The following is a 14,724-nucleotide window of genomic DNA, read 5'->3' on the forward strand; positions in this document are numbered from 1 at the left end:
GTTTGGTAGGGTGGAGGGTCAGAGAAAAAGAGGAAGACCCCCAGTGAGATGGATTGGCAAAGTGGCAGCATCATCCATGGACTCAAGTGTGGTAACAATCGTGAAGTTGGCCCAGGACCGGGCAGTGTTTTGTTCTGTTGTGCATACGGTCACTATGAGTCGGTACCAACTTGATGGCACCTAACAACTCTGTGCATTCCTTTATCTTCATTTGCTGCTTTCTCTATCATTCAATATTTTGCCCTAAGGATCCTTCAACATTGCAACTCAAGGTTTAAATTTTTTTTCAATTCTTTCAGCTTGAGAAATATTGAGTGTTTTCTTCCCCTTCAGTTTTCTAAATCCATGTAGTTGCACATTTCATTGTAATGCTTTATCTTTTTGACCCACCCTTTGAAATCTGCTGCTCAGCTCTTTTAAGTCATTATTTCTTTCTTTCACTTTAGTTACTCTACTTTCAAGAACAAGTTTCAGAATCTAAAATCTAGAATCAAGAACAAGTTTGGCATCCTATTTTTTTTTAATTTCTCTTATTTTTTTATCTTATTAATTACCTTTTCTTTCTTCACATGTGATGCTCTTGATATCATTGTACCACACTGGTCTTCAGTCATTAGTGCTCCATGTGTCAAATTCATCTTTGAAGATGGTCTCTAAACTCAGGTAGGATATACTCAAAGGAATATTTCAACTACCATAGATTTATTTTTATTCTTCAACTTCCATGTGAACTTGCATATAAGCAATTAATGGTCTATTCTACTATTAGGCCTTGCCTTGTTCTAATTAATGATACTAAGATTCTCCATTGTCTCTTTCCACACATGTAGTCTATTTGATTCCTGTATAGTCCATTCAGCAAGATCCACATGTACAGTCACCTTTTAAGTTGTTGAAAAAAAAATGTTATTTGGTCTTTGCAAAATTCTATCACGCAAAAAAAATCTGTCATGCAATCTTCAGTGTCATGTCTCTCACCAAGATTTATTTTCCAACTGCTAATCCTGGTGTGGTGCTGTGGGTTAATTCGCCAGACTGCAAAGCCGTCGGCGGTTCAAGCTCACCAGCTGTTCCTTGGAAACCCTATACAGGGTTGCTATGGGTCAGAACCAACTTGACAGCACTTAACAACAACAACAACAATTCTCCAACAATCATTTCCAACTTTTGCATTCCAATCACAATTATCAATGCATATTGATTGCATGTTTGATCAATTTGAGATTGCAGAAGTTGGTAAAAATCTTCAATTTCCTCTTCTTTAGCATTAGTGGTGGTTGTGTAGATTTGAATAATAGTCTTTTTTAGTGGTCTTCCTTGTAAGTGGATTGATTTTGTCCTATCACTGACATGTACTTCAGGACAGATCTTGAAATGTCCTTTTAGACAATGAATATAATATAATACCATTCCTTATCAATTTTTCATTCTGGCATAGTAGACCGTATGACTGTCAGATTCAGAAATACCAGTATCAGTCCACTTGAGCTCACCGATAATGCCTTGCTATTGCTCATTGCCATCAAGTCAGTTCTGACTCATAGTTACCCTGTGTAGAGTTTCCAAGGAGCAGCTGGTGAGTTTGAACCACCGAACTTGTGGTTCAAACTGACCTCGTGCTCCAGTACTTTAACCTAGGACATCAATTTTCAAGCACTGCATTTCATTTTGACTACTGCCAATTTCCCTCGATTCAAACTTCATATATTCCACATTCTGATTATTAATGGATGTCTGTAGTTGTTTCTTCTTATTTTGAGTCATGCCACATCAGCAAATGGAGATTTCCTAAGGCTTTTTACTACTCATGTCGTTAAGTTTGACTCTCCTTGGAGAAGGCAGCTCTTTCCCAGACATACTCTGAGATGTTCTGATTGATGATACTAAGACTAAGGTCTTCTAGCCCAATGGATTCGTTTTCTGACATTTTTTCAGAGCTGTTCATAAGGCTTTCATTGGCCTTGTTTTTCAGAAGTAGATAGACAGGTCCTTCTTCCTAGTATCTGGAAGCTCTGCTGCAAACTGTCCACCACAGATGACCCTGCTGGTATCTGAAATGTCAGTGTACTAGCTGTCAGTATCACACAACACAGGAGTCACTGCAGTAAGACAAACCGACAACCAAGTGGTGGTTTCATAAGCAACTTAATATAGACCATTATGAAATATTGATTACTTTTTAAGTGGTCAGAAAGTAACTTCAAGAACAATCCAAGAAGAGAGATATAAAATATTTAACTTTTTCAGTTAACCACATCTCTAAGATTTTTAACATAAAGGAAATTTATCTCAAATGCTAGTTGTGAGCTCTTTTGTTTCGTAAGTCAGTTTAGATAGGTAAGAATTTTTTTTTATTGTTTTTGCTGTTGTTAAGTGCCTTTGAGTTGGTTCTGACTCATAGTGACCCTGTATAGGGTTTTCAAGGAGCAGTTGGTGAACGTGGTGCTGTTCAAATTGACCTTGTGGTCCAGTACATTATCCTGCAGCGCCACTCCAGGACTCTGTAGTAATTCTGAAGCATCCATCAATGACCCACTGAATGAAAGCCTCTGGGCTTATATCTCTCCTAGAGAGCATGGAACACAGCGCTTGGTCCGATGGGTTTCTCCTGTCTGTTCAGTTTGTCTGACCAGATCTTTTCATGATGTAAAGATCTTTCCGAGTCACCACTGGGTATCACTATTTCATGCTCATGTTAAAGGCTAGGAATATGGGGCTTGAGGAAGGGACTGAGCCAGATAAATCCCAGGGCATGTAGCAGGACAAGCTCAAGTTCAGATTCTCTGACTTGAGGCCCAGTGGTCTCAGTTGCCATCTAATTACCTGTTAAGACAGAGCTGACTCCAGAAGAACTCACCAGCTTAAAGCTTAGAGGCAGAATGGCCCACTTTTCTTTGTGAGTTTGACACTCTGGTGCATGCAACATCTTAGTAACAGTAACTGCTGCCACACTCCATTGTGATCTTAGCCCTCCTATCTTCAGAAGTTTCATTTTGATGTATAAATCTTCACAAAATCCATATTACCAAATATTCTCCTAATATGTTGTGGGGTTTTTTGTTGTTTATTGTGGGTTTGTTTGTTTGTTTGTTTGTTTGTTTGTTTGTTTTGGCAAATGGAGCAGTTTTTGAGGATTCGGGTTCCCCATTTACACCCATTTCTAACCTCTTCAAAGTGAGGCAGCTCAGTGCCTGGCACAGGGGCAGCAACCTGGAGATGGCTGGTCAAGGGGGTCCACAGCACACTGCAGAGGTGCTTCACAGCCATGTCTCAGCAAGCCCCAGATTCTTCCCCCTGCTTAGGACCCATTCTGTGCACCTGGCCATGGAGGCTGGCCTGGACACAAACACAACCCACAGACTCTGGGAAGAGGACTTTTCATCCCTTTACAATGCAGAAGGCATAATACTTGTGGCAGTCTGAGGGGAGAGGAGAATTATGTCGATTTATTGAAGTAGGAAGAGAGATAAACTTTTCTTTGCTCCCTTTAAAATTGGTTTCTTATATCTCTGCCACCTTCCATCTCTCATGTTCCCATCTCCTGTAGCCCTTCCTTTCTTCTTTCCTCTGTCATTCCCACTTCATTCTTTCTTTCAAGCATCAGAGCTCTTGATTCAAACAAAATTGCATTTTGCAGTGAAGTGATTAAATGCAACTGGTCTACTCAATGCAGTAAGTGTCACCTACTCAACCTCTTTTCCTTCCTCTTCAGCTCCCACATCCACCATCGGGTGCTTGCCACATCTATGCACACACACACATGCACTCACATGTACACACTTGTACTCTTGCACTCACACACGTAGGTGTGCATGCAGACACTGCCGTGGGCCCTGACAGGCCTCTGAAGGTCCAAGAGTTCCTAGAAGGCTAGTATGAAAACCATTGCATTACAGTCACAGGCACAGGGATTTTACGGTGCAAAACTGGATTCACTTGTTTTGATCCTGGTAATCTGCCCTTCATTCACAGAATCCAATTTCCCCTTAAACTCAAGAAAGGAAAATATACACCCAGCCATGTGGCAGGATGAACCAAGAGTATGAACAACTCCTTCTAGACCTCAGCAGACATGGGCATTGCCGTGAACACATAGGCATGTGGTCATCTGGAGGAGCTAAGAGACTGGCCCTACAGGTGAGGGATATCTGGTGGCTTCTGCTGCAGAGTTCAACTTGACCAGGAGCTGCCTGGCCTCACAGAGCTAATGTTTTGCGCCCAGAGCTAAGCAGGACAACCTGGATCTTGGGGCGTGCAGTACATTCCTGGTTTCCAGGACCAGGCTACACATAGACACTGAGCTTCCTTGTTTGTGTTTAAAAGCTGCCATCTTCATCCTGTGAGGCAGTTCATTCGGCATTAAAAATGCTGCACAAAACATATTACTAACATGGCTTTCTGGAAAGGCTCATAAAGATGTGCTTCCTTCTTCCTCTGCAGCGTGGCTCTCCAGTGACCATGTATTACAGCCCATTCTAAATTCTGCAAAGTAGGTGGCTTGAAAGGTAAAACATTGGCTAGTCCATTAGGCTGTGTTTTCAAACAATTGGCAGAATTTGCAAAAAAGTACCTTAAGGCCTTATTTTCATTTGCCAATGGACTCCAAAACTACCCTTGACAAAGCTCTTACTGCTGATATCATTTATGACTATGACTAAGATGCAGGCAGAAAAATAGTGTTTGCCAGCATCATGGGTTACTCGAAAGGGATCCAGTGTGGATTAACATCTCTAATAGTGTGTGGCACTGTAGGATAAGCACTGGACTGCTAACCATAAGTTTGGCAGTTCAAACACACTAGTTGCTCCGTCTTGTTGTTGTAATTAAGTGCCATCAAGCTGATTCCAACTCATAGTGACCCTGTATAGGGTTTCCAAGTAGCAGCTAGTGAGTTTGAACAACTCACCTTGCAGTTGAAACCAACCTTTTAGTCCAGTGCATTATCCTGCAGCACCACACCAGGACTCCAGTCGCTCCTTGAAGACCCTATAAAGGGTCGCTATGAGTCAGAACCAACTCGATGGCACTTAACAGCAATAGACCTTGTATAGGGTCCTCAAAGAGTACCTGGTAGGTTTGAACCACTGACCTTGTGGTTAGCAGTCCATTGCTTATCCTGCAATGCCACACTAGGACTCCAACACCATACTGTTGTTGTTAAGTACCATTGAACCATTTCCAACTCATAGCAACTCTCTATATATAGTGTTTCCTAGGAACAGCTGGTGAGTTTGAACTGCCGAACATGTGGTCCAGTGTTTATCCTACAGTGCCACACAAGGACTCCAACAACATACTACTAATGCTTAAATCTTCATGCTTCTAAAAACGAGTAGCAACCACCACTCTCTCCCACTTTAATTTTATACTACTATTTCTCCTAGTTTCCATCCCATCAATTTGTACAGTCATTCTCCTATCCACTCACTTTTTACAGGTTATGGTTAATAGATTTCAGACCCTCCCTCTAGGCAAAAAACATCATTCCCTAGTCAAACTCAGGCTCCCAGATGCCATCCACCCCTTGGTAATGGAAGACTGTAGAAGAATTGATGCATTTGAGTTTTGGTGTTAGAGGAGAGTATTGAAGGTGCCATGGGCTGCCAAAAGAACCAATAGATCAGTTTTGGAAGAAGTGCAGCCAGAGTACTCCTTGGAGGCCAAGATGGCCAAACTTCGTCTCTCATACTTCGGACATAATGTCAGGAGAGACCAGTCACTGGAGAAGGATATCATGTTTGGTAAGGTGGAGGGTCAGAGAAAAAGAGGAAGACCCCCAACGAGATGGATTGGCCAAGTGGCAGCATCGATGGACTCAAGCATGGCAATAGTAGTGAGGTTGGCCCAGGATCAGGCAGTGTTTCATTCTGCTGTGCATAAGGTCGCTATGGGTCAGTACTGACTCGATGGCACCTGACAACAACAGATGAATTGGAAAGCTGGACAACAAATTTAAAAGACCGGAAAAGAATTCAGGCATTTGAATTGTGGTATTAGCAAAGAACATTGAATATACCATGGACCTTCAGAAACAAAAAGAAATCTGTATTGAAAGAAGTACAGCCAGAATGCTTCTTAGAAGTGAGGATGGTTAGGGTTCGTCTCACTTATTTTGGACATATTATCTGGAGGAACCAACCTCTGGAGAAGGCCATCATGCTTGGTAAAGTAGAGGTGAGTGAAAAAGAAAAAGAAAAAATCCATCTGATGGATTGACACAGTGATGACAACAATGGACTCAAATATTACATTGTGAAGATGGCACAGGATGGACCGGGCAGTGTTTCAGTCTGTTGTAGGTTTGATTGCTGTGAGTTGGAACTGATTCCAAAGTACCTAAAAACTGCAACAACAATGGCATGGAGGACAATGGGGCTGAAATCATAAATTCACTGCTGGAAGAATGTATATTCTTGTAGACATTTTTACTCTGGAGATGAGGGAGTATTTTGGAGAAGGAAGAACTTGGGAAAAGGTAAGAAGGCAGATGAAATCTATTGCTGCTGGTGAGTCAGTCCTGATTCATGGCAACTCATCTACAGCAGAACAAAAGGATGTCTGATTATAAACCATCTTCATGATCCCTGATATGTTCAAATCCATTCTTGCAGCCACTGCGTACTTTGAGTGCTTGCCAACACTGGACTACTTTCCTGAAGTATGTCAGTCAGTATTCTCTAGTGATCCATTAAGCTTTCATCAACTAGTTTTCTGAAGTAGATCACCCGAATGTCTTCGTAGTGAGTCTTAGTTCACTGAAACCAATCCACCATTGATGACCTTGCCAGTATCTGCAATACCAATGGCATAGTTTCCAGTATCATAGCAACACACAAGCCACTACATTATGACAAACTGACAGACAGGTGATAAAGATGAGAATTAGGTAGGCATATATAAAAAGTCTGTCCTGCATTTGTTTGTTTGTTGACTGACAGGCAACATTAGAAGATAAAATATAAGAAATTATTGATTGCTTGATTATGGCAAGCATTTTTTGAAGGTCTTTGACATAGAGTGTGGTATAAATGACTTTTAAAATCTAAAAGTCCTACGAGAGATGTAGGATCAAAGCGTATATAATCCTAACTGTACCAGGGTGTTATTGGATTGGCCTGCATTTTGAAGGATGGGTTCATCAGAGAGGCCAGAGGTTCTGGGGAAGTTTGAGTGAAAGAATATTACTCATATGGGTAATATGGGTAGAATATTTGGAATCTCATCCAGGTGTGGCACTGTGGGCTAATGTGCTGGACTGCAAGGTCGGTGGTTCAAACTCACCATTCACTCCTTGGAAACCCTATACAGGGGGACTATGAGTCAGAACTGACTTGACAGCATTTAAAGAATCCTGGTGCGATGCTGTAGGTTAAGCACAGGACCACAAAATTGGTTTGTACCACAAAGTAAGAGGTTCAAGTCCACCAGCTGCTCCTGGGAAACCCTATACAGGGAAACCTGTATTGATACAAAGAGTCACTATGAGTCAGAACCGACTCTAGGACATTTAATAACAACAACAAAGCATTTATTGATGCAAGGATGAGACTAGTAGTAGAAAAGAAGCTGTGAAGGTAAGAAAGAACTCAATATACCATACTAAGGAACTTGGGTCCATCATGGATAAAAAAGAGTCTAATGGTCCAGTCCATATTTGAGAAATGTAATTTTGATAATGAGCTGGACTGCAAGGTCAGTGGTTCAAGCTCACCAGCTACTCCTTGGAAACCCTATACAAGGTTGCTCTAAGTCAGAACAAACTCGGCAGCATTTAACAACAATAAAATAACACACATGGGAGTCCTGGTGTGGCGTTGTAGGATAAGCACTCGACCTCAAGGTTGACATTTCAAACTCACCAGTCGCTCTTCAGAAAACCTCTACAGGGTGGCTATGAGTCAAAACCAACTCAATGGCACTTAACAAGAATTACTTAGTAGTATACATGAGGCATTAAAATTCTTGTCTCCTATGTAGGACACTCAGGTTTGATTCCCAGCCATTATACCTTATGCATTGCCACCTCCTATCTGTCAATGGAGGTTATGTGGTGTTTATAATGTTGAAGAAGTTTCAGCAGCACTTCCAGACTATGAGGAACTAGGAAGAAAGACCTGGCAATCTACTTCAAAAAATCAGTCAATAAAAACCTGATGCTATAAAAGTGTTCAATCTGTAAGCAATCACGGGAATGGTGCAGGACCCTGCAGTGTTTCTTCCACTGTGCATGGATCATGGAGTATACTACTGTATAATAGTATACTCAGAAGCAGGGAGCATCTAGTGAGAAGTAAACAATGAGGAGGCAATTGAAATAGATCATGCAAGACATGGTAAAGTGCTTGACCTAAGATGGAGCAGATTAGTTTTATCTGAGGGGATCTTGGGAGGAGGACATAAGAGAATAAAATTCTATTGAATGAACCATAAGAATGAAGGAGGAACCAAGAATAATAGGAAGGCTGTCTGGCTTGATCACTCAGTTGTATTTTCTCTTCAAAAGCATGGGAGCAGATCAATCAGGACCTTCCTCATTCTTGTATCTTGAAAAGGATCACTGTAAATCATCTTCCTTTCCTTACCCTTTCCAGAAAGGCAGATATAATGACTTTGCAGAACTGTAGAGAGAAGGGGATTCATTGTCTTATTAATTAATTAAAGTATTTCTAAATAGGAAGGTGATTTTGGCTAGGAAATTGTTTTTAGTTATATCAGATGAAAATGGCTTTCCAATGACGTATAGATTACTGGCTCACTCTTTTTCACTCTGTCATTTCATTTCTGAGAGGGGGTTGGAAAAGGAACCAGAATTCTTTTGGCCTGAAATAGATGCAAGCTTTTGTCTTGGATCTAACTGATCAATAAACATTTAAAGATCAAGGCCTTGTTCCCATCAGTGTTGCATCATCTGTAAAGTTGGCATGCATATGGCACAGGACTCTTCCTTCCCTGCTAGGCTTGGGAGCCTGCTCTTTCCCAATAACAGAGCCCCTTACACTTGAATGTATTCCTTTTGGAGTTAATTGTGTTCTTTGGCTCAAGAAATTCTGCATAGTCAGGAGCCATCCTGGAGCATCACCAACTGCTAATGGACAGCATTGTGGTGTGAGCCCATCACTGATCTGGTAGGACTGCAAGTTTTTAAGAGTTGACATAAACAAGTAAAGGGGAATGCTGGGATTTGATCCACAAGTGAAGGCAAATATTATGAACTATTTCTGTGACAGTAAATTGCTTGTGAAGTACCTGTTCAGGTAATTTTTGAAAGTCTTTTAAATGCTCAGTTTATAAAATGATATTTATCCCTCAATTCTTTCATTTGCAAGAAATTTCTACAGTTACTGAAACCATTTTTTTTTTCTTTCATTTTTTAATCATCCTAACCTCTTTCTAAAGGGCCTTGGTACCACAGTCAATTATGAGTTGGGATGCTAACTGCAAGGTCAGCAGTGCAAATCTACCAGTTGCTCCTCAGGAGAAAAATGAGATTTTCTGCTCCTATAAGGATTTACAGCCTCAGAAACCCTATATAGGGTCGCTATGAGTAAGAATCAGCTCTGTGGCACACTACCACCACCATCCTCTTTCTAGTTCCCTATGTATCTTTGGGCTAAAGGGACAGAAACATCTGTCTTCAGCAATTATTTGTAATTTTTTTTTGTCACATTTGTCAAATTGTATTTGACAGGAGCAAAGGATTCCATTTATATTCCAATGACAATCGCTTTACTATTTGCAGTGCAATGAATCACTTCATTCGGCTCTTCCACCTACAGTCTTTGTAACCCTCACTATACGACTTTTTCATGATGGGTCTGGGTAAGAGAAGGTGGAGGAAGATGTAGAGAGGATGATATGATGCCATTGTGACTATTCACCGGGGGTGGGGCGTGGGGGGTGGAGTGGTTCTGGGCCGTCAAGTAGGTTTTGACTCATAGCGAGGCCGTAAATCTTCATGGGAGTAGAAAGCCTCATCTTTCTCCTGGCAAGTGACTGGTAGTTTCAAACTACTGACTTTGAGGTTAGCAGTCCAATCTGTAATCCATTACGCTACCAGGTTTCATTATTACAGGTTTCATTATTCATTATTACACTACCAGGATTAATTCTAATTGGAAAAACTTGGAAATCTAACATGAGTAAAATGAGCCATCTCAGAAGCAGGGAGAGGGGCATTTTGCTACGGTGAAGGAAGAAGAGCCAGGACTGGAGGGTATCCTTTGGACCCTGAGATCCTTGTGCATTAAACTGCCTTGATCCAGGAGACGAGTTGTGATACCAAAAGATTGCCAGAGTAACTGTTATTACTAAATACCATTGAGTTGGTTCTGAGGAGCGGCTGGTGAGCCTGAACTGCCAACCTTATGGTTCAGACTGATCTTGCAGTCCAGCCCATTAACCTGCAGCACCACACCAGGACTCCAGAGTAACTGTTGTTACTAAATGCAGTCGAGTTGGTTCTGAGGAGCGGCTGGTGAGCTTGAACTGCCAACCTTATGGTTCAGACTGATCTTGCAGTCCAGCCCATTAACCTGCAGCACCACACCAGGACTGTTGTTGTTGTTGTTATTAAGTATCATGGAGTCAGTTTCGATTCATAGGGACCCTGCACAGGGTTTCCGAAGCTGTAAACCTTCACGGGAGCAGAAAGCCTCCTCTTTCTCCTGTGGAACGGCTGGTAGTTTTGAACTGCCGACCTTGAGGTTAGCAGCCCAAGAGCACGAGACAGAGTGGTGGACTTTCTGGCCCACAGAGCAAGTAAAATTGAGTGCCTTTGGGCATGAGGCTCATTTACAAAGTGGAGTTCCTTCCTGCACATAATTGGAGAGCTAGGTTTGCTGACTGACCCCCAGAGGTTGAGCTGAGTGCCTTTGATCTAAGGCTTAGAGTGGACTGTCCTTTGTGCATTTATCAACAACCCTAAAATAACTCTGTGTTATAGGTTTCCCTGTGGGCAGAATTGAGGAGAGCCTGTCCTTGAGTGGAAGATCTGTGTCCTGACCCTGAATTGTAATGAACAGCAAGGTTGATGGTTCAAACTCACAAGCTGCTTCTTGGAAACCCTATACAGGGTTGCTATGAGTCAGAACCGACTCGACGGCACTTAACAGCATCAGCAACTTCCCTAATAAATTCCATAACTGTAAGTATGGTATCTGCGTTTTGTGTGGCCATTGCAGTGAATTATCAAACCCAGCTGAGTCGAGAGTGCTGTGGAAGCCATGACTGGTATTAGGCCCTCTTCAGCACCTGTCACTTCACAATCGGAAGCTAAGGAGAACACTTAGCATTCTTTTCACAGGCTCCCACATAAGACAAAAAAGTTCCTGTTTTAACTTCTGTATTCCTTTGGAAAGGTGTTGACCTTAATTTCTCCTTTCCTCCCAGGATGAGAAGATTAAGATGGTATTAAAAAAAAAGACATGCACATGGGGATCTTTAAAAGACTGATTGGTGGTGTGATTGTATGCCCTGGAGTCTCTTCAGATTCACAACGACCCTATATAGAGTTTCTATGGCTATAAATCTTTATGGAAGCAGAAAGTCTTATCTTTTCCCCAGGGAATGGCTGGGGATTCAAACTGATTACCTTGTGGTTAGCAGACCAATGTATAGCCCACTATGCCACCAGATCTACTTTTATAAAGGCCTAAAACAGTGTGATTACTAAAGACATTCATATGGCTCCCATTAATTTGCCATAACTCTGTGATGATTCCTGAGTGATGGTTAAGGCAAGGACCTGGAAGATGAGGCACAACCCTCTTCTTTCAATGAGGAAGCTGATGCCAAAAAAGGGAAAATAAATTGTCCAAAGTGACACAATAAAATAAAGATTGCATCTTGCACCCAGGTTTCCTGAATTCCCTGTCATTGTTTCTACCAGATTTCTTGCTAGGCATAGGTGATAAGTTATTCAGGTTTATTACTGTTCAAAACAAAAGCCTTTTTTCTGACAAAAGAAAGAAATTTGATTTTGTGAGGCTCCGGGTATTCTTTTCAAGACAGTGCTTTGTCAGTAAGAATTGGGTTTAAAACTCAAAACAGACCTTAAGCCTTCAGTAGGACTTCATTATACATTATACTTCTATTTAATAGCCACAAGTGTAAAATACTGTTATCATTTCCTATTTGATATTTGTGAGAACTATCACATGAAGTCTTGGTGTAGTCCATAGGATAAGTACTCAACCTCAAGGCTGGTTTGAACTGCAAGGTCAGTGGTTCAAATTCACCAGTCGCTCCTGGGAAACCCTATACAAGGTCGTTATGAATTAGAATTGACTCAATAGCACTTAACAACAACATCACTTACTATGAAGTACTGGTGGGGCACTGTAGGATAAGCACTGGACCTCAAGGTCGGTTTGAACCAAAAGGTCAGAGGTCCAAAAGCACCTTGGAAACCCTATACAGGGTCACTATAATTAGAACCCATTTGTTCACACTTAACTGCAAAGTCATTTGAACTGCAAGGTCAGTGGTTCAAGCTCACCAGCTACTCCTTGGAAACCCTATACAGGGTCACTATGGGTCAGAATAGACTAGACGGCACTTAATACAACAGCAACAACATCACTTACTATAGGAGCCATGGTTGTTGTTTGTTGTTAAGTTCCATAGAGTCGGTTCTGACCCATAGTGACCCTATACAGGGTTTCCGAGGCTATAAACCTTTACAGGAGCAGAAAGCCTCATCTTTCTCCTGCAGAACAGCTGGTAGTTTCGAACTACTGACCTTGAGGTTCGCAGCCTGATTTGTAACCACTATGCTACCAGAGCTCCATAGTGGATTACGATCTGGGCTGTTTAGTGGCTTGAATCTACCAGTTTCTTCATGGAATAAAGATGAGGCTTTGTGTTCCTGTGAAGATCTTCTCAGAAACCCTATACAGGGTCACTATGGGTCGGAACCGACTCGATGGCACTTAACAACGACATGAGTCTGAACTGACTCGATGGCATACAACCACCACCATTTCTTACTATACAAAACAAAAACAGCCATACCTTTCTTCCAATAGTTTACAGATTAGAATCAAGGGATATGTGATTATAAACGATAGTCCCATAATATATTTGTCAGTACACTTAACACTGGACCTATGAAACACTGTTTACTTCTACGTAAATTAAAATGTCATATAATACATCCCTGTGGAGTCCTTTATGTGATCTCTAATACCCTGTTAAGTTTCTCTGTAGTAAAAGAAACTACAAGGAGAGAGGATTAGGGTTGGACTAAATATATCCTGGTGTGGAGTTTTGGAATCTTGCATCAGAATTATAAGTTATGGTATTATAAATCTGGTGACCCATTTAAACCTGAATCTAGGCCCATAATGCAATGGGAATTTATTCACTTGCTTTTTTTTTCCATAGAAAAGCAAACCAAGATAATGGCTTATTATAAATGATTTTAACAGAAATATTTTCCTTCTTATCACTTTCATCCTATGAGAAATCAATTGTAAAGGTCTCTGTCTAAGGTCAAAGGGTTAGAAAGCTATTTGAAAAGTCATTAGCTTGTTTTGGAAGTTGAAAATTGGGATTCTATTCACTTCAACACAAACTGGGAAACATTTAATTCTCTATTTGCTCCTATTCTATGAAATGAAATACCCAAGGATTTACCAAAAATCAATACAAACCTAAAATTCCCTTCTAACTGTAGGAATCACCTAATGAGGATGAATTTCTTGACATCAACCAATCTTCTTTTGTTTTGGGGCAAGCAATACAAAACTCAAAAACTATGTTAAAGTTTCAGATCAATTTCTCATTGGACAGAAATAAAAGAGGGGAATTTTTGTTATCAATTGGTTTCATCCCTGATGGATATATAGTGTTGTTGTTGTTTCTTCAATAACTCAAAAATGCTTCCTTTCTGAGGATTTCCTGTTTTTGCCCTGACTCATTACTTAATGGTTGATCTTGAATTAGTGTTTCTTGTGACTCTTCCTATAGATCCATTTAGATTGTGTTTTCCCCTGGTACTCCATGCAGTACAGCTTCCACTAGGAAATCTGCCTTAGAACTGAGTTGGCAGTGCCTTCTTGGAATGTCACAATTTGGTAGCATAACATAAGACTTTCTAGTCTGGCATTTCAGAAATGAAAGCCAACATCTGCTCTCCTTCGAGTCTAAGCAAATTACTCTTTACTCAGCAAAGCTACCTTTTCTTTCCTTCTCCTAGATCGCTAGTTTTAATAACTGACAAGAAATACGCTTTGCAATATTTGTAAGGCAAGGGTTTCCTGATTGATGTTAATGACTTCCAGATGTCCTAGTGTCTTTTCCCTCTCTTCTTGATCTAGCATTTTAACATTTCCTTTGGTATATTTAGACTTTTACAGCTAGAGTTCTTCCTTCATGAAGTGATCACAAAAGTTAACTGGATGTGCCCTTTGGTGGTACAAATTATTATATACGCCTAAGTGTTAAAAAAAAAAAAAAGAGCTAAAATGAATAGAGAGAAATACTGTTAACTGATGGTACATGGAAGGTATTATAATCATTGTAATGAAACAAGGTGAATGATTTGTTGAATGTAAAATTGATGATCTGTCCTGGAAATTTTCACTCAATTCACAACAAAAACTTAAAAAAAAAAAAAAGTTAACTGGATCCACCTCAAGTGTGTTGTACATGTGTCCCTATGAATCAGAAGCAACTTGACAGCACCTAACAACAACTTCAAGTATTAGCAACACTGGTTAAAAA

The sequence above is a fragment of the Chrysochloris asiatica genome, unplaced genomic scaffold (genome assembly GCF_000296735.1).
Source record: "Chrysochloris asiatica unplaced genomic scaffold, ChrAsi1.0 scaffold00103, whole genome shotgun sequence".
NCBI lineage: Eukaryota > Metazoa > Chordata > Mammalia > Afrosoricida > Chrysochloridae > Chrysochloris > Chrysochloris asiatica.